Source organism: Zootoca vivipara, chromosome 12 (genome assembly GCF_965207765.1).
Source record: "Zootoca vivipara chromosome 12, rZooViv2.hap1.1, whole genome shotgun sequence".
Lineage (NCBI taxonomy): Eukaryota > Metazoa > Chordata > Lepidosauria > Squamata > Lacertidae > Zootoca > Zootoca vivipara.
The window spans coordinates 3309500-3333882 of record NC_142595.1 but is presented as its reverse complement, the minus strand read 5'-3'; the positions used below and the strand labels follow the sequence as shown (position 1 = coordinate 3333882).

General features: G+C 46.6%; 1 protein-coding gene and 1 long non-coding RNA gene across 3 annotated transcripts in view; one reads left to right on the top strand and one right to left on the bottom strand.

The window, feature by feature from the left end:
* Positions 1-5870: 5870 nt before the first annotated feature.
* The window catches only part of PLEKHG4B (pleckstrin homology and RhoGEF domain containing G4B), a 123606-nt gene continuing 105093 nt past the window's right edge, over positions 5871-24383 (top strand). The window contains exons 1-2 of one of the 2 annotated variants that reach the window (XM_088654929.1): positions 5899-6010; positions 11326-11414. The gene's annotated coding sequence lies outside the window, so the exon portion shown is untranslated. Of the gene's footprint in view, positions 6011-11325; positions 11415-24383 lie in introns of both variants that reach the window. The other variant, XM_088654928.1, reaches the window with a different exon arrangement.
* Positions 14840-16200, bottom strand: LOC148683751 (uncharacterized). The gene is made up of 3 exons (XR_015946616.1): positions 16136-16200; positions 15823-15930; positions 14840-15296 (listed from the first exon to the last, which is right to left on the bottom strand). It is a non-coding gene; the product is annotated as an uncharacterized LOC148683751 (long non-coding RNA).

Sequence of the window (24383 nt, the reverse complement as noted above, 5' to 3'; positions counted from 1 at the left end):
ATTACTTTCAATGGGAAAGTTCGCTTCAGTTTATGAACGCTTCAGTTTAAGTACTCTGGAACGGATTAATCCACTTTCCATTACTTTCAATGGAAAAGTTCGCTTCAGTTTATGAACGCTTCAGTTTATGAACAGACTTCCGGAACCAATTGTGTTCATAAACCGAGGTACCACTGTATTTGAAAACTTGCTCAATTCTTTCTTAACTTTAGCTAAACTGAATAAACACATTTGCCTACTGTCACTTTATTATCTAGAAGTTTAGTCTAATGCATGACCCAAGCATTAGAGAGATTATGGGTTATGAGAGCGCATGGCAAGGCAAGGCAGCTACTGGTGGCAAGCATTCTTCCAGTGTAAATTGATGTCAATTAGGGTGTTGTTTCTCTTACAATTAATTTATTAATCATTTTATATCGTTCATCAAAAACATGTTTTAAAGCATTTATTTTGTTAATGTCAAATATATAAAATGTGCAGACATTTGGGAGCTTTGAAATTCCACTCTGTTGTTTCAGTATAGAATCCTTGCTAAATTATTTGTTTCTTTAACTAGAATTCTGAAAGAATGTGGATGTTGAGGGAAAAAGAACAAAGAGAGGCAGAGATAGGATAATAAGCTACCTTGTAAAAATCTCACAAATCGTAAAGGAATGTATAAGACACTGTTGCTAAATAAATATTCACAGAAAATTACTTCACACTACATTTGTTGAACAGTTTCATCAAGAAGTGCATTCACTGGAACCAGCAGACAAAGGGATGTGTTTTTAAACATGAGTTGACAAAGAGTTGAGGCATGCATAAGCAATTGGACATGAGAAAAACCAAAGAGAATGTACCTTCCATTCCTAAGCTGTGGGAGGCTTCCTATTTAAATCACTGAGATAAACAGGGCATTGAGTGGGAATTTAAAATGAATTGGGGGCACATGCAACAGAGATGTTCTTAGACTGCCAGCCTCTAACCATCTACAATGTACCAGTGCTTTATTTATGAGAACTTCTCTGGACACGATATTAGATTTGCCAGCACTGTTAGTTCAGAATGGGGCAATTCTATTAGCAGCATTCTGGTTGGTGCCAATATTGCCCCATAAACCGGCAGATCAGTTTGGCTGTTGCTTATTCACCCTGTGCTGATTGTACCCTGCACTGCTTTTATACGTACCTGTGCTAGCAGGTACCGATATCTAAGACTAGAAAATAGAGTAGGAACAGGCTGTACCAAATCCATTGCTCTATGCGTGAGGTGCAAAAATGTGTTTTGTATCTGTCACTCTATATATTCAGTGCTTCTAAACCGAAAGCTGCATGGCATCAGTGCTCAGGTTTGTGCCAATTGTTTTCCTGTCTGCACAGCAGGTGCATGTGTGTGAAGAAAAACACTGTGGAAAACAACAACACGGGGTGCCCTTTCTCTGCACTGCTGACTGGGCAGAATCCAACGATGACTGTGTGCTGATGAAAGGTGTCCCATCAGCGGAAAGTGGAGGGGGGAATTCATGGTCATTCTGTGTCCTTTAATGCTGGTAAGGCCAAAGATCATAGAATCATAGAATCGTAGAGTTGGAAGAGACCACAAGGGCCATCCAGTCCAACCCCCTGCCGAGCAGGAAACACCATCAAAGCATTCTTGACATATGCCTGTCAAGCCTCTGCTTAAAGACCTCCAAAGAAGGAGACTCCACCACACTCCTTGGCAGCAAATTCCACTGCCGAACAGCTCTTACTGTCAGGAAGTTCTTCCTAATGTTTAATGATGACCCTGTTGGGGGAGGACTGGGAAATGGCCTGGATCTCAAGACTCCAAAGCCATTCTGATGCTCCAGCATTCCCAAACTCACATTCTGAGCTGGTCTAAATCTCTCCCTCTCCTCCCCCCCCTTTGTTTCAAACTGTTTTAAAAAACTGTGCTAAGTGGATGGAGGAGTCTCTGACATCACTTTTACTCTGCCATTGAAAATCTGGCATGGCACCAGATAGGCAGATAAACTACATTTGGAGATCAACCCCAGCTCCCCTGCCATAGGATTACACCCCAAGAAAACCATTTTCACTGAAAATAGGAGGCAGCCTTAGGCTTCAATTCTATGGTTCCTGGAAGGTCATTGATGGGGCTATAGTATTCTTCAGATCTCTCCAAGGATGGTGAGAGAGTTCTCCACCTAGAGAAGGAGATCCAAACTTATACACCAGGCATCCCCAAACTGCGGCCCTCCAGATGTTTTGGCCTACAACTCCCATGATCTCTAGTTAACAGGACCAGTGGTCAGGGATGATGGGAATTGTAGTCCAAAACATCTGGAGGGCCAAAGTTTGGGGATGCCTGTTATACACTATCTCTGTGTCCTTTCTTCAGCCAGTGTCCCTTCAGCATTGGAGAGGGCAAAAATGAAGTGTTCAGAGAGAGACACTGTGGACCCACAACCATCCCATTCATCCAGAACAGGAGACAAACTGCGCTGTAGTTTATTTCACTCCCACTGGTCCCAATGCAATATAAACTCTCCCCCACCATTAAAACATAAACCTTTCCACCTTTTGCCCCACCCCACCAGTGTGGGCCCAGCAGGTTGTGTGATAAAGCAGTTTGTTTGCCTTTTGTTCTCCCGCCCTTTTTATGATTTGCTTTCAGTTCAGTTCAGTTCACTTTTGATTTGTATACCATCTCCCTTTCATATTACTATGAACAGGGCGGTTTACAAGCTGAAGAAACAAAATATAAAAAGATCACACAACTGATAACCATCTGATCCAATACAAAAAAGTCATAATAAAAACCTAACTTTAAAATAAACAACAGATGAAATAAAGTAATATTCATTGATCCATCAGAACATAATAGTACACATGGTCTGGGAAAGGCTCCTAAGACTGATGGCCAGCACAAAACCTCTCTCCCCTCACAAGTGTATTGTATACAATAGTTGATGCCAGGCTTTAATATGTAAAATACTGGAGTCCGGGGCTGAGCCCTTTTGTACCCCCCCCCCCCAATGTTCAAATGGGGCAGAGGCGGCCAAGCACGGAGCTGAGCATGGCACAGCTTCAGTGGCTGGCTTTCCCTCTTCCTCCTGCCATGGAGGGCAAGGAGCAGGGAAGCAGCCCCCCCCCCCGGGCTCATGGTGGGAGGGGGAGGGGAAGGGAGGAGCCACTGGTGCCACTGGCCATTGAAGCCATGCTGCCACCACGTTTGGCTCTGCCTCGGCTCCTCTGGACGTCTTGACATCACACACGTGACAGCCCCCCCCCTCCATTGTCCTCAGAAGTTGGAGCCTCTGCTGGAGACAGTCTAAGATCCCTAGAGTTGATGAATGGGAATCAGAGCTGTGTGAGCATGCCGCAATCACTATGTGTGTGGTAGTATCCTAACATTAAACACAACTTGCTATGGGATAGAAACTTTCCCTCTTCCCACCATATTATATGAAAGGTCTTACGGACATGTACGTACCTCCCAACGCTCCTTCTGCAGAGCTAAAGCCAATGTTTTAATCTCACAACAACCCCCGTGAGAAATGTTAAGCTGTGAGAGAATGGCTTCCTCAAGGATACTCAGAGTTACATAGGTAAGTGAGGACAGGGCATAGCATGGGTTGCCAGTGCCTGGGGCAAGGTAAGTGTTGCACACCCCTGGTGGACTGGGCAATGGTCAGTCCCTTTGCTGGCCAGCATCTAATCAAGGCAGCCCCTCCCTCCTCAGTGAGTGGCGGCCTCCCCCCCCTCTTGGCCCAGGGATGGGGCACGTGTGGGCATCCCTTCGCCAGCCACGAGGAGGCGGTGGCGGTGCCCCAGCCCCGAAGGCCCAGCCCAGGCATGGCTTGCCTCTCAGCAGCTCCAGGCTCATGGGGGTGCAACCTCAGAAATTTTCACCTGGGGCCATGGCTACGCCACTGAATGAGGACGTGGACCTGAGCTCACCACATCCAAGCCCATCACTCAAGACACTGCCCTACCAGTGGTTTCATATAAGCTACTGACTCTTCAGTCAGCCACTGGTGCTGTGCCTCTCACTACAGCCAGACATGAGAGAGACTCGATGTCTCTGCACTAGGAAACGTTTTGCTTGCTGAGTTTTTTGCAGCTTCAGGTGCAAGCCAGGCAGGTAGTCAGTTGGCAACACACTGCTCTCACATTTCCCACATGAACACATTTCTGCTTCATCTTTTTGCTTTAAAGCATTCAACTAAGTGCAAACATACCCTGTGGATTTACCTGAAATTAAAGTGTTGTGAATTTCAATTCATTCTCAGAATTAAAATCGGATCCTCAGTATCATATACTGCTTTGCTGGGATCTGCTGAATAAATAATTGGAGGCAAAACTCTGGTATACATTACATCAACACCAGCTTTTCCCGGCCTCTGCCCAACCCTGATTACATATTAACCTAACAAAAATGTCTTACTTTTTGGTGAGTCAAATGTCAGATGGCAGATACAGTTATAGAATGACTGCACATTTTAGATTGTGAATTATGAAAATAAGAATCAGAATATGGTTTTAAATGCCTTTAATTATACTTAACAAAATTAACACCAGTTTACAGCAAGTACTCTAATTAAATTGTTTTTGTGGACCATGCTAAGATAAATACTGCATAATTAAGCACATAATCCAACTAAATTTAAGGCGCTTTCAAGGCTCAAGTTCTATGCACACATTTGAAATAAAGCTCTCCTGTTGTCAGTGAGACTTACTTCGGAGCATGCATGCAAAAGATTGGGCTAAAAATCTCATTACTGTCATCAATGTGACCATTGAGCACTAAAATGAGACTTAAAAGAGTTCAGCCTTGGCTGGATTCTGTGCAACTGCTTTTAACAGCAGCTTGATGTGCTAGCATTAGCAAGTGAAAATGTGTATCTCTGTGCTGGGAAAACCCATCCCAATTTGTGCTGCTAAAGTAACAGGAGGCAGCCAGGATATTAAAAGCAAACAAACAACCAGATAACCCTGTTGGACATTATCTACTTGCACGGTGTTTAGTTATCACATATATGGTAGTTGCCATTTTTGTTACAATGTATTGTTCAATAGATGGAAGAGACAAGCTATAGTTAGTTATAAATAAATAATAAATGGCTCTACCTTGATCCTTAACATTACTCAATAAAATGCATGGGTCTCTAAAGAGGATGAGGAATGCGGAAACAAGGAGCCTTCATTATATTGATAATATTTATTAAGGCTTTCCAGATAATAATAAATGTGGATGTTCATTCCTCAAGCAGAGTTGCCTTTTAGGTTGCTAGGACCCCCAGGAAAAAAATGCAAAAACCCACATTAGGGAGCTCTTTTTTATTTCCTGTCACAAAATGTGTGTGCGGGGGTATTGTTTTGTTGGTTACCGGTACTATGTAGCCTAATGCATTTTGTGTTTTTATACTGCCTTGTGATCCTCAGATGAAAGGTGGTATATAAATTTGAGGAGGAGGAGGAGGAGGAGGAGGAGGAGCAGCAGGAGGAGGATAAGGAAAATATCATCCTGGGAAGCTTTAATGCTGTTCCCCAGGGCTTTTCAACAAGCTGGATGGTAAACAAAACCAAAATTATAAAGGGGAGGGAGAGAGAAAAATATGTGGCAGGTGGTGAAGCCATCACTTTCAAAGTTCCCCGTGTTTCTAACCAAGCAGCTGAGCTGATTCTCTGTAACAGCAACGAAGCATCTCATTCCCGCTCCCCGAGCTGTCGTCGAGATGAACTTTTGGGGGGTAAAGCCTGGCACATTTTCGGCATATCCAGCGGGGGGACCGCCGCCCCCCCCCGCTTTGCCCCAGGTTCCCGCCGCGCGCGCCTTCCTGGCTCCCGGCAGCTCCAGCTCCAGCTCCGCGCGGGGCGGGGCGGCCCGTCCTGGCGGCCGCCTCTCTCTTTCCCCTCCCGCTCCCATTCATTCGCTCAGCCCCGAGAGGAGCGAGACGCTGCAGCCGCCGCCTCTCTCGGCCGCGGGAGCCGCTGCCAGTGTCTCGCACTGACGGACGGCGGCGCCGGAGCCGTCGGCGCTGCAGGTGAGTTGCAGCGCTCCGCCGCCACCGGGGCCCTCGGCGCTTCAGCCGGAGGGGAGGAATAAGAAGGAGCCGCCGCCACGTCGCGGTTCCCTTGGGGCGCCTTCCTTGGCGCGTGGCTGGAGGGATAGCGCGCGAGGGGTTGCCCCGCTCCTGGCGCCCCTCCACGCCGGGCTGCCTTTCCCCACGGCAATGGGGCTGAGCTAGCTGAAAAGCCCATGAGCCGCCCTGGCCTTCTCGCGAGTAGCAGTAGCCCTCCAGTCCTTCACCGGCCCCCTTCCCCACCTCTCTTCCCCTCGGTGCCTGCTCCCGGTTGATGGGGCTGCAGGCGCTTGCCTTCGAACACTTCTTGTTAATTTCGTTTGTGCCATGACTTTCCCTGGCTGCGTTTCCCCTCCGGTGTTCTTGGCCGAACATCCACCTGTTGCGCCCAAGGAGGCTGGCTGGGGCCGGCCGGTGGCCTCGCTTCCATCCTGCGGACAAAAGGGCTGCCGCCCCCGCCCGTGCCCCAAAGGACGCGGAGGAAGCTGAGGTTGTTCAGACGCCCCCTGCGAAACAAGGAGCCCTGCTTCACCTCTCCATTGCGCCCCTGAAAAAGTGCTCTTGGCGCCTCAGCCACCAGCCCTGCTTGGGGGGCTCCTGCATCTGTGGGCGCGCGCGCTCCTCGCCTTCCAGATGGGAAACGGGGCGGGGCGGGGGGAACGTGGATGGGCTGCTGCTCCCCAGTTGCAAATGGTGCCTGACCTGTAAGGCCACATTAAAGACGCCCCTGGGATACACAGGTTCTTCGAAAACAATTGCTGCATTCTTCCCCGCCATGTGATTAAACCTCGGACTACTTTGTGTTTCCGTAGTGGGAGGGAGCTGATTTGGAGCCCTGTCCTGACTAGATCACTGGTGCAAATGGAAGGGCATGGGAAACAGTCTCCTAGTTCACACTGCCAGCCAAGACTTAGTTGATTTAATAACTTATGACACCACCACAGTGACATCACAGTCGTGTCCATAGCAGCCACAATTGTGGTGAAACAGGATTGTTAGTAATCCAGCAATCCTAACTCTGGCTGGGGAGCAGCTGCATCCTGCCCGTGAGTGGGGCAGGTGTGGGGTGGTTTGTTTTTGCTGTGCTAGCTGTAGGTCTGTGCAGCTGAGAGAGCAGAGGATCAGGGCCTTTGGGGATCCGCAGGACTTTGAATCCACAGCCGCTGGTGTCCCCACTCCATTTGGGGCACAGCAGTGGCCAAGCCCTCTGGTGAGGCTGGTGGAGGGTCAGCTGTCTTGTCTTAATCCTCTCTGGCAGCACAGATCTGGAGGTGAGGATTGCACTATAAGCCTAAGTTTTGAACCATGTATAGAGCTGTGTTTTAACCTATAAGAGAACTTATTGTTTAAGGCTGTATTCTGCTGTTCGCTTCTAGCATGATTTAGGACAGTGCTTCCCCAAGTGGGCTGTACTGCTGCTTGTGGGGCAGTGGGATTACTTGGGGGGCGCTGAGAAGCAGAGGGGCACTGAAGGTGATAAAGACTATCAGACTTTGAAAAGTTGACAAAACTGGATCCGACTTTGGAAAGTTAGTATCCCTGGCTCAAGTTCATCAGTTTTGCTGAATTAAGTAAACAAAATAGTTTTATTTGGATTTTGAGTGAATATGAAATGAATGGTTACTATTTTGAATTTTTTTGTGTTAATATCTTCCTTAGTGGGCCATGCAAACTGCTATTTTGAACAATGCTTTTTATAAGGTAGGGTAGTGGACCCTGGGGATGAGTTTATGGAACCAAAGTGGCAGTGATCCGTAAAAAAATTAGGAGATAAGATAAGGAGATGAGGAAAAGCTTTTTATCATATATTTTTTTCAGATGTACTGAAGCATTCTAGATATGGAATGGAAATCTGATACAGACCATGCTGGCATAGACTATGTAATGGGATTTCCCTTAGCATAGCAACAACAGTGGCCAAGCCCTCCTGGCAGGTATTTATGTAGAGCATTTTGTAGTCTAAAAGAAAGCAGAACAATACATTCGGCACCAGCTTGGCTGCAGGAGTTGTCAGAGGAAGGCCTGCAAGGTGCCATCCAACCGTCTTAGGGACTCCTCTCCAAATTTGTGGAAGGTTTACTCCTTAGCCCTGTCTTATCCTGAAATGTCCCACAAGGCATGTATATATTGCCCAATGCACCCATATTTCAGCATAGTTGACACAAACTAGGCAGTATATTTATTTAGCTGGAGTATTGTGTACGCACATGTGCGCCTCTCTCTCTCTCTCTCTCTCTCTCTCTCTCTCTCTCTCTCTCTCTCTCTCTTTTCTTGATTAGACGAAACTTGTTGCTCAGAGAGACATAGGTCTTTGTCTAGCAACTTTTCCATCCAGTCCTGGCTTTCAGGCTCTGCAGCTCTCTGGGGAAAGGGCACTGGTCTTCCCAAAGATGCAAGATCTGGCTGGAAATGGGCGCCACTTCTCCACTGGCGGCAGGGCGAGGGAGGCACCTGCAGGGGCTCTGCATCTTGTGCTGCCCGAGGCAGCTGCTTCACCCCATTTCATGGGCAGGCTGGCTGTGCCTGTGATCCCAGGAGAAACTTTCCTAGTTAACTATTAGAGAATCAGGGAGAACATGTGGTTGGCATCAAATAGACCTTTCTTTATGTGTTGGTAGCGGTCGTCTTGCTGAAAGGAGAATGTTTACAGAAAGAATTTCCAGGCATAGCACTGACATGTGAAGAATCTGAGAATGCTGTACAAGTGCAACTATAGAGCATTAAGCTTCCTGTCTTGTTTGGGATAAAATCTGGGAAATATGTATTCTTAACTGAATTAATTTATTAAATGTATATGGAGGGGGAGGTCAAAGGAAGTACTGTCTTATTGTTTTCGAAAACTGTATTTTTGTTTGTGCGTAGATTATGAAATACTACTGTCCTGAATTCCAGAAATAGCATCACTTATTTACTACAGATTGTTTATTCCACTGTTAAAATACAAAAACCTTAAATCACTCATTTAACTTTTAGTCGCTTTATAGCAAACCTTAAATCACTTGAAACAACTGAGTGCTGTGTTTCTGTCTAAACTTTCTCTGGGATAAAAGATGGCTCTAGTGAGAGTTAAATCGAGATGTTAAAAAAGTGTGTATTGGGTAGGGGGAGGTTTCCTGAAAATGGTTCATATTGCTTTTTTTTTGTATACTTGTTGGTTAAGAGAGTTCACCATTACTATCTTTCAGCGAAAAGTTTGAACTCATTCATGTGTTAGCAATCCCAAAAATTTACCCCAACATGGAAATAGTGAAAAAGTACATAATAAGGTGCACAGAAATAAGGTGGAGTGTAAATATTCACATGTATTGTGAAAAGGTATGACAATTGTTCTACAACTATTTGTATCACATCTGTCCTGTACTTGTTGCAAAGTGTGTTCTAGGTCTTATAAGCCAACATGGCCCCCTCCCCAGATGTTGCTAGGCTGCAACTCCTGCCTCCCTGATATTGGCCATGCTGGCTGGGGGTGATGGGAGTTGTGGCCTCCAGGTGCTGTTGGGGGGAGCTGCCCCTCTGTGAGATTGTCTCATATTCTATTTCCAAGCTTCAAGGGAGTAGCGTCCGCCATTTTGTAGCACAAATGTCATCATGGACTCACAAGTCAACCGCCCCCTTGAACTGGCAGACTTGGGAATACTGAGGTCTGCAGAAGTACAAAGAAAGTGCTTTGGGGGGGGGGAGGTTGGGAAGCAGGAGGCGGGAGCTTGAGTGAATGGAGAATAGTTCCTTTTGAGAATTTTCTTTTGTAGTAAGCAAATAACGACAGCAACAACAAATGTGAATTTTTGTTCCTTAAGCAGGGTTACTTTTAGGTTCCTAGGAGAAGAAGTGTAAGAGGTTCCCATGTGAGCTCAGGAAACATATTTTGAAATGTGTGTTTCTACTTTCTCCTTGATTCTGCCGCACTACAGTTCCTCCTTGTGATCTTAGATGTGCACAACCCGAGACCAGATCATCTAACTTGTGTTCTCCCTGTGTGGGGTTTATATACTGGTGGATGTACTGTATGCTGTGAGTGGCTTTTGAGTTACATCAGGCATCCCCAAACTGCGGCCCTCCATATGTTTTGGCCTACAACTCCCATGATCCCTAGCTAACAGGACCAGTGGTCAGGGATGATGGGAATTGTAGTCCAAAACATCTGGAGGGCCGAAGTTTGGGGATGCCTGAGTTACATCATACTCTATATTCTGTTGTTCCAGTGTGGGTGGAATAGTAGGGGATGATGAGGCAGATATTTTTTTTATTTATTTTCCTCTTACATTACGCTCAATAGGAGGGAAATTTCTTCCACCATCCCAGACCTGATGGGTGTGTGTCCATGGAATGAAGAAGTTTTGGATTTGGCATAGCCATGCCACACCCCAAACTCATTTCCTCCTGCTGCTGCTGTAATTTTACCAGTGGTGGAGTTTTCTGCTAGCGTTGGTGGCCTTGGTGTCATAATGCTATTTCTGCTTGTGGAGTGGGGCTGAATACAGGGCAGCTGAAATGTCAAAGAAGTTTGCAAAAGAGTGTGTTAAGTTTTCAACTGTGTGGTTTCTATATGCAAAGCTGCACTTCAGTCTGGGAGATTTCTGCAAAGCGAGCGTAGCCACACTGTTCATGGGAGATGGTGGGAAATCTGGAGTGGGAGAAGCTTTTGTTACACATTCAAGAAAATACTCTCAGTTTCAGATTGCCCATTATGTTGGGGAAATATTTCAGACTTAGTGCAAGTAATGTTTCTTTTTGTATCATGTAAAAACTGTGAAATGACCTTGATTCCCATGCCACATTCTGACATTTCAGGCCAGTTCATGAAAATACCCCCCCCCCAAATACCAATGTTCTTATCTGTATAAATTCCATCTTACGAATAAAACTTACTTTTTGTCTTCAGAAAAACCTTCATGATTTTGATTACTTTTGCTTGGCATGGCAGCATTAATCGTATAACACTGCCTTTTCCATCACATTAATAAAGAACAACAAGTTCCCTGAACAATTTTTTAAGTGACTTATTTGCGTATTTACACACTTGTGAGTTTAGATTCCGGTCTGAACTGATAAGGCTGAATGAACAACATGTTGCATTAGCACCAAAGGGGTCCTTTTTTTGGTGCAGCAGCTGTGGATATACGGGTATTTGCCCAGGTGTGACGGAATTCTTTAGAAGTTGGACTTACTCAGGGGAGCAATTAAAAGGTGTGGGTGTGAAATCAAGGATAAAGAGCTCTCATTCCGAATTGAGATGATCAACCAAATACTGGTGTGTTCTTTCCTCTCGCCCTTAGTGGAAGGTCAGCTTCAAAGATGCGGGCACCGAGGAAATGTTAAGAGAATGGAATCTACTAATTAAAAACCTTTCAGCAATTGGGAAACGGTAATCAAATACTACAAAGCTTTGTCACTGTGAAGTGCATAATAGTTTCTGTGATGGGGGTGGGGTATCATAAGCTATAATTGCAGGAATGAATCTTGCTTTGCTTTCAAATTATATCTGTTACTATTCACCGGAGGCTCCTGGGTTTCTAATTCTCGGGTTGGCACATCTCTGGAGGACATGCAGCCACCCTGATTCAGGTAGAATTGGAAACCACACCTTGTGGAGGTATCCAAGCAGGGGCAGCGCATCCTGTTTCACCACTTGAGGGGAAACAGAAAGTGCTGCCCTGCCCTGCCACCCCCCTACCTGCCTCTACCGCAGCCTACTCTGCCACTGCTGGGCACCCTGCTGCATTTGCCACTGGCAGAGAAGCACCACCACCATTGGAGCCAATCTGGGGTGAGATCTTACCTCAGTTAGACACGATCTTGCCCAAAATGGACTCTAATGCTTTGCTGACGGTGGAGGTGTTGGGGCAGGCGGGACACCCATGGGCATGCCACCTTGGGGGGGGAGGGGCAGCTGCCTGAGGCTGCAGCCTCACCCTGCTTAATGTATCCAGAACACTGGTCCATTTGTGCTGGATTACTTGTGGTTTTTGCATTCTGAGGATGTGGACAAGCTGCTTGCAGGATTAGAGCTCACCACCTCTTCTCTTGACCCTTGCCCACCTGGGCTTCTTAGAACTAGCTGAAGGGGATTGACTGGATCAGTCATTGCCAAGGGGGAGATTATGTTGTTTAGTCGTTTAGTCGTGTCCGACTCTTTGCGACCCCATGGACCAGAGCACGCCAGGCACTCCTGTCCTGCACGGCCTCCCACAGTTTGGTCAAACTCATGTTCGTAGCTTCGAGAACACTGTCCAACCATCTCGTCCTCTGTCGTCCCCTTCTCCTAGTGCCCTCAATCTTTCCCAACATCAGGGTCTTTTCCAAGGATTCTTCTCTTCTCATGAGGTGGCCCAAGTATTGGAGCCTCCACCTGCCTTAAATGAGGTAGTGGTGTGCCCCTTCCTTAAGAGGACGTCCCTGGCCCAGAATAATATTCCCCAGTGACAAATATCCTGTGGCAATATGCTTGAAAGGGTGCAGGAAGCCCAACTTCAGGCATGTTTGAAAGAAACTGATTATCTGCCCCCATTTCAGTCTGGTTGCAGGCCCCATCATGACATTGAAACTGCCTTGGTTGATGACATTTGTTGGGAAGGAGGTGGGGAGTGTGTGAGACCCTGTTCATTACTCTTGTCCTCTCTGCTGCTTTTGTTATTGTCAATGGTATTTTTCTGGAGTGGCTCTGAGAAGTGGGAGTTGTAAAATAGATGCCTCTTCTGCGTACACAGCCTTTAAAGGTAAAGAGACCCATGACTGTTAGGGTCTAGTCACGGATGACTCTGGGGTTGCAGCGTTCATCTTGCTTTACTGGCCGAGGGAGCCGGCTTTTGTTCACAGACAGTTTTTCTGGGTCATGTGGCCCTGCAGGAGCAGGGACCGAGCAACGGGAGCTCACCCCGTTGCGGGGATTTGAACCACTGACCAGGGCCGTCTTAAGCATATCGGGCGCCCCCCCGCCCCATTTCTCACCGCGGCGGTCGGGTGGGCGCAGCCGCGCGGCGCCCCCCTGGTGGCCCGGTGCCCTGTGCCACCCGGGCTTGCCTTAGAGACGGCCCTGCCACTGACCACCTGATCAGCAAGCCCTAGGCTCTGTGGTTGCAGAAGGTGTTGGGGGCAGTCAGGCTCTCAGAGCCACTGGGAAGATTCACTGTTCTGTTAAGCCCTGAGAATTACACTGTTCTGTTAAGCCCTGCAGGAACTTCTAGAGAAAATTTTTCTTACCATGAATTTCTGTTTTGAGTCTCCTGTCAGGGTGTTCCCAGCTGGAAAAACGGATTCTCCCCCCCCCCCCCGGTTTACTTACCGGCCAGGGGAGGCTCCTTCTGCACATGTCTGGAGTGTCTGGACATGCGCAGAAGCGATTTTTGGCGCGGCGGCCATTTTGGAACTGGGCAGAGCATGCTCAGAAGCGACTTCCGATGCTGCTCTGCCCAGTTCCAAAATGGCAGCAGCGCTACTGGTCTGCCGATCCCTTATTTTTCCAGCAGGAACTTGGCAGGTATGCTCGTGCATCATGATGCATGTGCTGTGATGCGTGGCGCATGCGCATGACGAACGCCACGCCCCCTGGCGGGGTGCTTTTGGATTTGCCGCCCCAGGCAGCCAGAAGGCTAGCGACGCCGCTGCGTGCTACTCTGTCTTAAAGAACTTCACTGGCTAGCAACTCCATTTCCAGGCGTATTCAAGGTTTTGGTTTGACCTATGAAGCCCTAAACCATGTGAGGCAGGGTACCTGAAGGGCTGCTTGCTCCTGACCAGTTAATTTAATATCTTTCTTTTGTGCTCTCACCTTTGGAGATAGTACCGTACCTTCTTTTGGGAACCCCCCATATTTGTTCAGCTGATGCCAACTGTTTTGTTCCCTGGAACATTAATTGGCTTTTAAACCCTGATGCTGTTTTAATCTGCTGTTTTTGTTGCACCTCTCAGTATTTGACTCTTTATTGTGTAGCATATTGCTTTTAAATAATGCTTTTCAAGCTGCCTTTAGGAACTGTGGTTGAAAGAGGGAGTCACATAAATAACATAAACTGCAAAATATACCCCACTCCTAAATCTCAGACCTTCTATTGGTTGTTTGAAACACCATAGCTTTGAAGCAGCAGAAGAGATGGAAAATAAGTTTCTTCTGAAAATGTGGTCAGATGACAGAAAAAGTGTTCTAAATTTTTTGTTCTGAGCTGCTTAAACTGCCCTATCCAGAATTTTGTCATAGTAGTTGCAAGACACCTTCATTCTTCTAATATTATGACCCATTTTAGCCTCTTAGCCACTGTTCCCTACAGAACAAAGAAGAATTGTTTAGGGCTTTTGTTAGAAATACTCAGCCCTTGCTGGAGTTGTCAAAGTTTTCTTTTGGTAATGAATGACCCTGAATTGCTTGCTGTAATTAAATCTGTATGTAGCCTAGTGGGGAAAACTAGCTGAAATGCTCATTTGTTGCAGCCACAGTCTTTTCACATAGATGTTATGTTGGTAGAAAGAGGCACCTAAAACCCCTTTTTTGCCGGGGGTGGGGGGGTGGGGAGGAGTTTTTTGACCGATAAACACATTCTGCTGACTTTGCACAAATGTTTAAAGTACCCAAAATGGATGTTAGTTGTGGGAGGCCAGACCAGTCCACTACCCAAGAGGGTGGGCAGATGAAGGACGTTGGAGGGTGAATTTCAGGCAGAATGCATCTTACTCCCAACTGCATAGGATTTGCAGCTTCAAGGGATCTTTTTAATTTTATCTTACTTTGATGCCAGCCAACATAAGAAAGTTAAAGTTAAAAGTGTTTCACATTTATTAATGACACCATCAGCACCATCAATGCACAGGGTTCTTTAATAATAATAATAATAATAATAATAATAATAATAATAATAATAATATATTATTTATACCCCGCCCATCTGGCTGGGTTTCCCCAGCCACTCTGGGCGGCTTCCAACAGAAAAATAAAACACAATAATCTATTAAACATTAAAAGCCTCCCTGAACAGGGCTGCCTTCAGATGTCTTCTAAAAGTCTGGTAGTTGTTTTCCTCTTTGACATCTGTTGGGAGGGCGTTCCACAGGGCAGGCGCCACCACCGAGAAGGCCCTCTGCCTAGTTCCCTGCAACTTGGCTTCTTGCAATGAGGGAACCACCAGAAGGCCCTCGGTGCTGGACCTCAGTGTCCGGGCAGAATGATGGAGGTTATTTATGACATCATAAATAACAAGGTCTCTTCTCCCAAGAAGCTAGGTGTGATGTGGTGGGAGTCAGGTCTGCTGCCAAATTTCTATAAAGCAGAAATGGAAAAGGGGAGTTACCTTAAAGGGGCGGGAAGAAAGTTCTTGAATGCCTCTTGCCTTTTCCCCTTGCAGCAGGGGTTCTTCTCATCTCAAAGCCTTATTGAGGGGAAAACAATTGAAACAAATTTGGGGAAGGAAGCAGAAGTAGATTGCGGGTTCAGTGTATCTAGTCTAATGCACAATAAAGGTTGGATGGCCATCTGTTATTGACACTTTAGTTGAGATTCCTGCATTGCAGGGGGTTGGAGTAGATGATCCCCGGGGTCCCTTCCAACTCTGCAGTTAAATGATTCTGGAAAATCACAACTTTCCTCTTCAAAAGCGACTTAACAGCCAACCTGATTCTGACATGCATATTTATTTTATTTATTTTGTTATTTTGTTATTTTTTTTCCTGTGAAGCATCTTGAGGCCATTTCACAATATAGTAAAAGCATATATAAAATAACAGCTATGTAAAAACAGCTAAAGCAAATATATGAAAACAATTTCAGATCCAATACCGATACTGACTTGCAAATCTTCCTGGCTCGTCTGGCCATGAAGGAGAGTTCTGGACAACAATGGCTGACTGTGAGTCCATAGTCCAGAGCAGCCTCAGATGAAGCACTTCTTTGTGTCCTGTGAAAAACAAAGTTGTTTTAAAGCAGTCACAAATAGTAGCGATCCTGCTGCAACATGCTGTTTTCTTTTCTTTCTTTCTTTTAAAGGGAATAGATAGATACTATGGATAGATACTATGTAAATGTGACAAGGTGATTAAAACTAAAGCACAAATTGCTGGAAAAAACTGCATTTCTCTGGATCGCATCAAAGTTAAACACACCGATTATCTCAGTGCAAATGTTCTTTGGCTTTCAGTTCTGATTACAAGAGCCTTCTGAAGAAATGACAAGGCAATTACAGGGCTTGAGTTATTTTTCAGCGTCAGCAGAAAAGCAAAGGTGTTACAACATGAAGCCTGCCCTTTGGGCACAGCTAACACAGAAGTAGGTGTGTCTTGTAAGCTCTGTTTTAGCAGTGGACTGTATTTTAAAGGAAATTGCAATCTGACATTAAGGCAAAATAACATACGTTTCAAAACCTCATTTTCTTTGCTAGAGGTACTGGCTCTGATCCATCTCTAATTATAGACGATGCCTATAGCCCAATAATCATATAACCCTATTAACTTGGAAATAAGCTCTGTGGCATTCCATGAAACTTCATCCAGTGGAGGTGCACATAGGATTATAGCTTTAGTTTGCCCTCCTCAGCAGAGGCACACATTCCCAGTCACATCAAAGGGGCATGTAGCCTTGATTAGCATGCCCATGCAAATACAGCTCACATTAGCCACATGAGGAATTATTGCTGGATCATGGTGAGTTTATTTCAAAACAGAGAGAGCTAGTATTTTTAGGATGCCACCCTCAAATTGTTCCTGGCATTATTTGGTACTAGAACCAAATCTGCATGATTTTGAATTTGAAAATAAAGAGCACTTGGTCTAATCCATTATGCCGTAACGGAAATGTAGTAGGTGGGCCAAAGAGAAGACTCTTATATAGAATTTACACACACACACACACACACACACACACACACACACTTCCCAATTTCCCAAGCTGAGCCTCAATCAGAAGAATGTCCTTCTCAGGTATAAATATGTTGATATTAAAGGTAAAGGTAAAGGGACCCCTGACCATTAGGTCCAGTCGTGACCGACTCTGGGGTTGCGCGCTCATCTCGCATTACTGGCCGAGGGAGCCGGTGTATAGCTTCCAGTCATGTGGCCAGCATGACAAAGCCGCTTCTGGCGAACCAGAGCAGCACATGGAAACGCCATTTACCTTCCCGCTATAGCGGTTCCTATTTATCTACTTGCCTTTTGTTGTGCTTTCGAACTGCTAGGTTGGCAGGAGCTGGGACCAAGCAACGGGAGCTCACCCCATCACAGGGATTCGAACCGCCGACCTTCTGATCAGCAAGCCCTAGGCTCAGTGGTTTAGCCCACAGCGCCACCTGGGTCCCTTCCACAGCGCCACCTGGGTCCCTTACTTGTTTGCATATGGTTGCACTGTTGACATTCTGTGAAACAGTTTCCCTAGTATTCTTGATAACATGGGACGTGTTAATACTCCTCTCCTCCAGAGCATCAACTATCACTATGGTACTGCTCCCTGGAGACCAGGGATGGAGAACCTGTCTTCCTCCAGATGTTGCCAGACACCCACTCCCATCAGCCCCAGCCAAGTGCAGTGACACCTGGAGGGCCACAAGTTCTCCATCTCTGCTCTCCACCGAGGGGCAAACGGTATCATATGCTTGTTTAGCTGCATGTAATGTTAACTTTCCTGCCAACCTAGCAGTTCGAAAGCACGTCAAAGTGCAAGTAGATAAATAGGAACCGCTACAGCGGGAAGGTAAACGGCGTTTCCATGTGCTGCTCTGGTTTGCCAGAAGCGGCTTTGTCATGCTGGCCACGTGACCTGGAAGCTATACGCCGGCTCCCTCGGCCAATAATGCGAGATGAGCGCGCAACCCCAGAGTCGGTCACGACTGGACCTAATGGTCAGGGGTCCCTTTACCTTTACCTTTACTAATGTTAACTTAGTGACTGCTTCTTCACTCCAAAGGGGCAATTTTTATGGTGAAGCTGGAAGGAAGGAAGGAAGGAAGGAAGGAAGGAAGGAAGGAAGGAAGGAAGGAAGGAAGGAAGGAAGGAAGGAAGGAAGGAAGGAAGGAAGAGCACTTAGAACTACAGATCTTTTGTTGTTTAGTCCTTTAGTCATGTCCGACTCTTCATGACCCCATGGACCAGAGCACGCCAGATCTAAATATCTAAATATAGATAAATAAAGATCTAAAAGTGTTTGAGATGTACATGCTCTTTTGATTACAGGTAGGTAGCCGTGTTGGTCTGAGTCGAAGCAAAATAGAAAAAAATACCTTCAGTAGCACCTTAAAGACCAACTAAGTTTTTATTTTGGTATGAGCTTTCGTGTGCATGCACACTACTTCAGATACCAGTGTGCATGCACACAAAAGCTCATACCAAAATAAAAACTTAGTTGGTCTTTAAGGTGCTACTGAAGGAATTTTCTTCTATTGTGCTCTTTTGAGGCAGAGGAGAAATGGTGGGAAAGTTACAAATTGCCACCTCCCAAGGTTGCTTTAGAACTGAGAAGTGACTAATCTGTTAATGTTCAACACAAACCAGAGTTTCGCTTGCACCTTCTTCTTTAGAAATACATGTGGTACCCATGTGAGGTAGGATGTATTGTTTTGGCAGAAGATTTTAGAATGGCAGGTCTGCAGCTTTATTACAGTAGACAATGAGCCTAGAGTGTCTGCGTTATCCTCCTTTTCAGAGTCGCTTTCACCTTGGTCATGTGTTTTTATTCTGTCTAAATACACAGTACAGTGGTACCTTGGTTCTCAAATGCCTTCGTACTCAAACACTGCAAACTCGTAAGTGTTCCGGTTTGCGAACTTTTTTTGGAAGCTGAATGTGCTCCATTTTTAGTGTTACGCTTCCGTTTTAAGTGCGACACGTCCGTTTTGCGTGATGCTGAGGTTTGTCTGTTTGTCTGTTTTTGCTATGTATTTTGTGTTTTTGTTTTTGCGGCTCAGCTACTGATTGATTGATTGATTGTGTGATTGCAGTGCATTGCTTATTGCTTTCATTTTATGGCTCAACTAGCTATACCCAGCCACGCGTTGCTCTGGCTCATCCCTGTGACTCCCCCCACCCTGTCCCGACCCCGTCCACCCCCCACCCAGACGAACCCCCACCTCCACTCAGCTCAGTCTGCAGTTTTGCTCTTGTCCAGCAGGGGTTCCCTGCAAACCTGAGCTGAGCTGAGCTGCTTTGGAGAGGGAAGCTGTGGTAGCTGCAGTACTAGTGGAGTCATCACTAGAGGGCGATGTTTTGCAACCTCTCATGTTCCTGTTTTTCTTGTTTTCCCAAAAAGCATGTTTTTAGTTGTGATAGGTGTGACATCTGTATAATCTAAGTATATGGAAACACTTGTGTATTTGCATGTGACGTTGTGTCCGTATTTCAACGCAATTAGTCAAATGGTTTCGGAGAAAAGTGGAGACACACAAACATGGAGATTTTACATTTTTATATATATAGATGATCTTATTAGAAAAATTCATGATCAATTGCTGTTTTAGTGGTTGTTTTCAAAAGTCTGGACCGGATTAATCCGTTTTGCATTACTTTCTATGGGAAAGCATGCCTTGGTTTTGGAACGCTTTGGTTTTGGAACGGATTTCTGGAATGGATTAAGTTTGAGAACCAAGGTACCACTGTAGTCCAGATGGAGGAGACTGGGGATTTGATTAAACCTGGTTTGAGGAGACTGAGGATTTGATTAAACCTGGTGAAGTGTAAAACAGCAGAGGTGTCTTTTTGCTGACAGAGTGTTGCAGAGGGATTAATCTGTGAAAGTGTTTGCTATGGTTACCAGGTGAGAAGAAGTATTTTGCTTAGAGCAGGGGCCGGCAACGTGTGGCCCATGGGCCGGATGCAGCCCACGAAGACCGTTTTACCGGCCCATGAGCCGCCCGCTCGGCGAGTCCCCCACGCACTGTGCTAAACCGGTGTGGGGACTCGCCGAGCAGCGCCAGAAAGTGCGCCTGCACATGTGCAGATACTGGAAATCGCGTCTGTGCATGTCCAGATGCCGGAAAACACATTGCGCTGTGCCAGTCCGGCCCATGGACGATCTCCGTGGGAGTGATCCAGCCCATGGCCAGTAAACCTTGCTGACCCCTGGCTTAGTGGAAATGTCAAGCCTTGATTACAGAAAACTTTTGACACAATAAGCTATCTTATGCCAGCCATTTCCCCATCACCCAGCCCTCCTTGCCTGCTTGTAAGAGAAGTCTGAAACCCACAGCTTGTAAATCAAGGCCAAAAGAGTAAGATGCGCTGCATCCTTTGAGAAAAAACTATGATCTGTTTCAAATCTCTGTGCTGGAAACAGGGCCGCCTTAAGCAGGTCGGGCGCCCTGGCGCCGTGGTGCGCAGATTGCTCCGATGCCCCCGCCCCGTTTCTTCCCGCGGCTGGTGGTTACCGCACGACTTAGCCGTGCAGCGCCCCCCTGCCGACCCGGCGCCCTGGTGCCCCGCACCACCCAGCCTACCCCTGGAGCTGGCCCTGGCTGGAAAGTGCCTTCGCAGTCAGGGTTTCCAGTGTGTTTATCCAAGGCATACACCCAGAAAAGCACCTGTGCTGTAAGTCATACATTATATGACATGTGAATCTAGGCACACTCCTTCAGTGCCGATGCCACTTGCTGCTTCCCATTTGCTGTTCCTATGGCCGGAAGGAGGAAACTGACCGGGGTTTGGGTGGGGAGCTGAGGTGAACATAAGTGCACTGGGGGAAAGGTGGTGGGCAGAGAACCGTGGAGCAGGAAGGGCTCTAAATTCAGAGGCTGCTCTAGTAGGAGGGTGCGACAGAGACGGACTGGCTTTCTCACAAGCAAACAGAAAAGGAAGGGATAGTACAGTGGAATCTCAATTTATGAACCCCTCGGTTTATGGATTTTCGGTTTACGAACGCTGCGGACCCATCTGGAACGGATTAATTCACTTTCCATTACTTTCAATGGGAAAGTTCGCTTCAGTTTATGAACGCTTCAGTTTATGAACAGACTTCCGGAACCAATTATACCCATGCTTCGGTTGAAGTAAGCTTCAGGTTGAGTACTCCGCAGACCATCTGGAACGGATTAATCCACTTTCCATTACTTTCAATGGGAAAGTTCGCTTCAGTTCATGAACGCTTCAGTTTATGAACAGACTTCCGGAACCAATTGTGTTCATAAACCGAGGTACCACTGTATCAGAAAAACCAGTACGGTATTGCTGACAAAAGATCAGCATTGTTGACATGTGAATCCCATACACTGCCACCTTTGCTGTAATTCACTGCATAATCGTCACACACCCCTTTTTTGGAAAGAAAAATCGTCATAAAGTATGTGACAACTATGCAGTGAATTCTGGTACATCCTACAACATTGGCCATTGACCAAAGAGGCAGGCAAGCTGTGAGCCACTTCCTAGGCCTAGGTGAAGCTGAAAAGGGTTCACCCAGGCCCAGAAAAAGCCCCTTCCCTCCAGCACAACTGCTGGATCCAGGGGAGGCATTGTCACCGTCCCAGAACAGTCCCCGATCTGGCTGTAAGCATCATTACACAACAGATGAAACATGTACGGATGGTTTTTCAATTTTTCTTCTTTCTTTATGCTTCCATCACCATTTTTATTCAGTGCCCCCCAATTGCACCTGAGTTTACCCCCCCTGGATGACCCCCCCCCCCCGCCCCGGGGAATGGGAAACACTGATCTGGTGTAAGCTGTGTGCAAGCTCAGGATTTCTTCACTTAGAATTATTTATCCCCTTATGCGCATTTCAGGACAAAGTTAGTTGATTTGTAAATGCTCATAGCATGAAGCACTTAGGGGTTGGCCATGACGTAAACAAGTCTATAGTCCTATCTTTATACATAAAAATGGAAGGCTGTCTTCTTCTAGCCCCCATTTCAGGATTAGTAGTGCCCCATCTTAGTACTGTATTTGCATGAATCCGGGAAGGGGAGGGCACCAGAAGGGAAGAGGAAGTTGCAGAAGAGCAGTGGGCATGGCAAAGGAGTGAGAAGGGAAGGGACACTTATAGGGAAGAAAGTCGCCTTGAGTCCCATCAGAGGAAAAGGCAAAGTACCAAGAAATATATAACCACAATAAGTGGTGGCATGAGAATGAGGTTGAAAATGAAATCAGGGGCCTGAAAGGGCCTGAAGAATTGGCGGGGGTTGCTGGCATCTGTCTGTCTCAAGAGACAATGGAGTACGCTTCCAGGGGTGAAGTGACTTCCCAGGGTGCAAGCCTGGGCAGTGTGTATGGAGGTCCTGAGTTGCCCAGACAGCAAGACCCACCCCCCCGCTTGGCCTCACTGCTCTGGCCCAAAGGAAAGCAGAGCAATACAGTACATTTGGCACCAGCTTGGCTGCAGGAGTTGCTGCAAGGAGGTGTACAAGGCGCCATCAAACCATCTTAGGGACTTTGTGTAGTGCAGGGGTGGCCAACTTCCAAGGGACTGCGATCTACTCACAGAGTTAAAAATTGGCAGTGATCTACCCCCTTTGGGGGGGGGGGTTCAGGTCAAAGTTGTTGAGCTTTTTCTCGGAAGGAAATCCCTGTTTTGGGGGGTTCACGTAGAAGTTATTGAACTCCTTTAGGGAAGAGGAAAGCGACGTTGAGCTCTTTTTTAGGAAGGAAAACTGTGTTTTTGGTGGTTCAGGTCATTTTAGGGGTGCAGGGCAAATATGTTGAGCTTTTTTTAGGGGAGCCAAGGATTTTTAGCTTCTTTGGGGGGAGCCACTAATCTACCGGTGATCTACCACAGACATCCAGTGATCTACCAGTAGATCACGATCTACCTGTTGGACATGCCTGGTGTAGTGTTTACTCCTTAGCCTTTTCTTTCCCCAAAGATGTCCTGCAAGGCAGTGGGAATTTAGGATCTGAGTTTTCCTTTTCCGAGATTGGCTAGTTTCCGAGGTTGATGAGCCCCATCTGCCCAAGGAAGGGGCGTGGCTTCATAATCGAGCACGGGCAGAAGGTGAAAATGGTACACATTAGTTGTAATGTGTGGGAAGAGATTACCATGGGTATTTTATATGTGTAGGGGGCTGCACAAAAGAATGGGAGAGGAGGCACAGACATGGGGGTTGAAGGTAAAAACAAGGGTGCAAAGTGGGGCTGCAGATAGTGCTGGAGCTTCATGCGGAGAGCAGATGGGGGTGTGGCTGGTGCACATCCTGGGGGGCGTGGCATGCTGCCCAGTGGGGATCGGGGGCAGCCGCGATGGCACCCCACCGGGATCGTGCTGCCAGGGGCGGTGCATTCCCCCGTACCCCTCTTCCTCCACCAGTGGCTGCGGAACAGAGAATTGGCTCTAGAAATGGGGTGTGAAGGTGGAAAGCGAACTTTGTAGTTCCTTGGGGTAGGAAGGAGAAACTCTAGGGGTTAATATGAGGTGAATGGCAGGGGGGTTGGAAAATGGAGAGAGCAGGGGTGCAGCCGTGTGTGTGTGTGCGCGCGCGCGCGCGCGTGCACACTGTGGGAATGTTCAGGAATGTGGATGAGGAGATGTTGTTTAATATATCCTATCCCCGCATGCGCTAGCAAGCACCAAACTTTAGCAGAGTAAAAACATTCCCCTTTTGCAAAATGCACAGCAGAAAAGCGTTTGCTCAGGCTTGATTTGAGCCTGTAAAATAAAGTGTATTTTCCTGGTATTTCCCCCTTTATCCCTCTTAAAAGAGAAGACACGACACAATGCTCTTAAAAGTATAAAAGATGTTTACTTACAATCTTCCTGAGATACAGCATACTCAAGAGGTAGACTTGCTTAGGTAAAAAGTAATACATACATTGTGAAGTTCACTTATAAGAAGTGAGACTCCATCTCATCTCTCTCTAGGCTGGAGGCCTTGAGAGAGAGAGTAACCTCACTAGATGTTGAGTCCTTGAAGTGAAGTGGTCCAAGAGAGAGAGAAATGGCTGCTTGCTAGTGAATTTATCTGCCGCCTTTCCCATCTAATTAGCATGTGGAGGAACAGGAAACTAGGCTTAGTCATGTGTTCCTCCTCAGTCCTCCAAGTGGACTATCTAGGGATTGTTGTGACTTGACTGCCCTTAACCTTTTGCATCTCTCTCTCTCTCTCTCTCTCTCTCTCTCTCTCTCTCTCTCTCTCTCTCTCTCTCACACACACACACACACACACACACCCCTACTTTCTAGTCTAACCCAATGCAGAAAGCCACACTGAATCAACACCATAATAATTTTTTTTCAAAATTCAGAAATTTCAAAGCCCACCAATACATTTGAATTTAAACAATTATAAATTGTGTCCTCCCTCAAAGAGGGCACGTGTTGCGGTGAGACCTGGCAACCAAACCCTTGTGTTGTGGGTGGGTACGATTGGTCAGCCACAACACCCTATTGGTAGGTCCCTTGATGCTGGGTTTAATCTGACCAATGGGACACTAGCCAAAATGGATC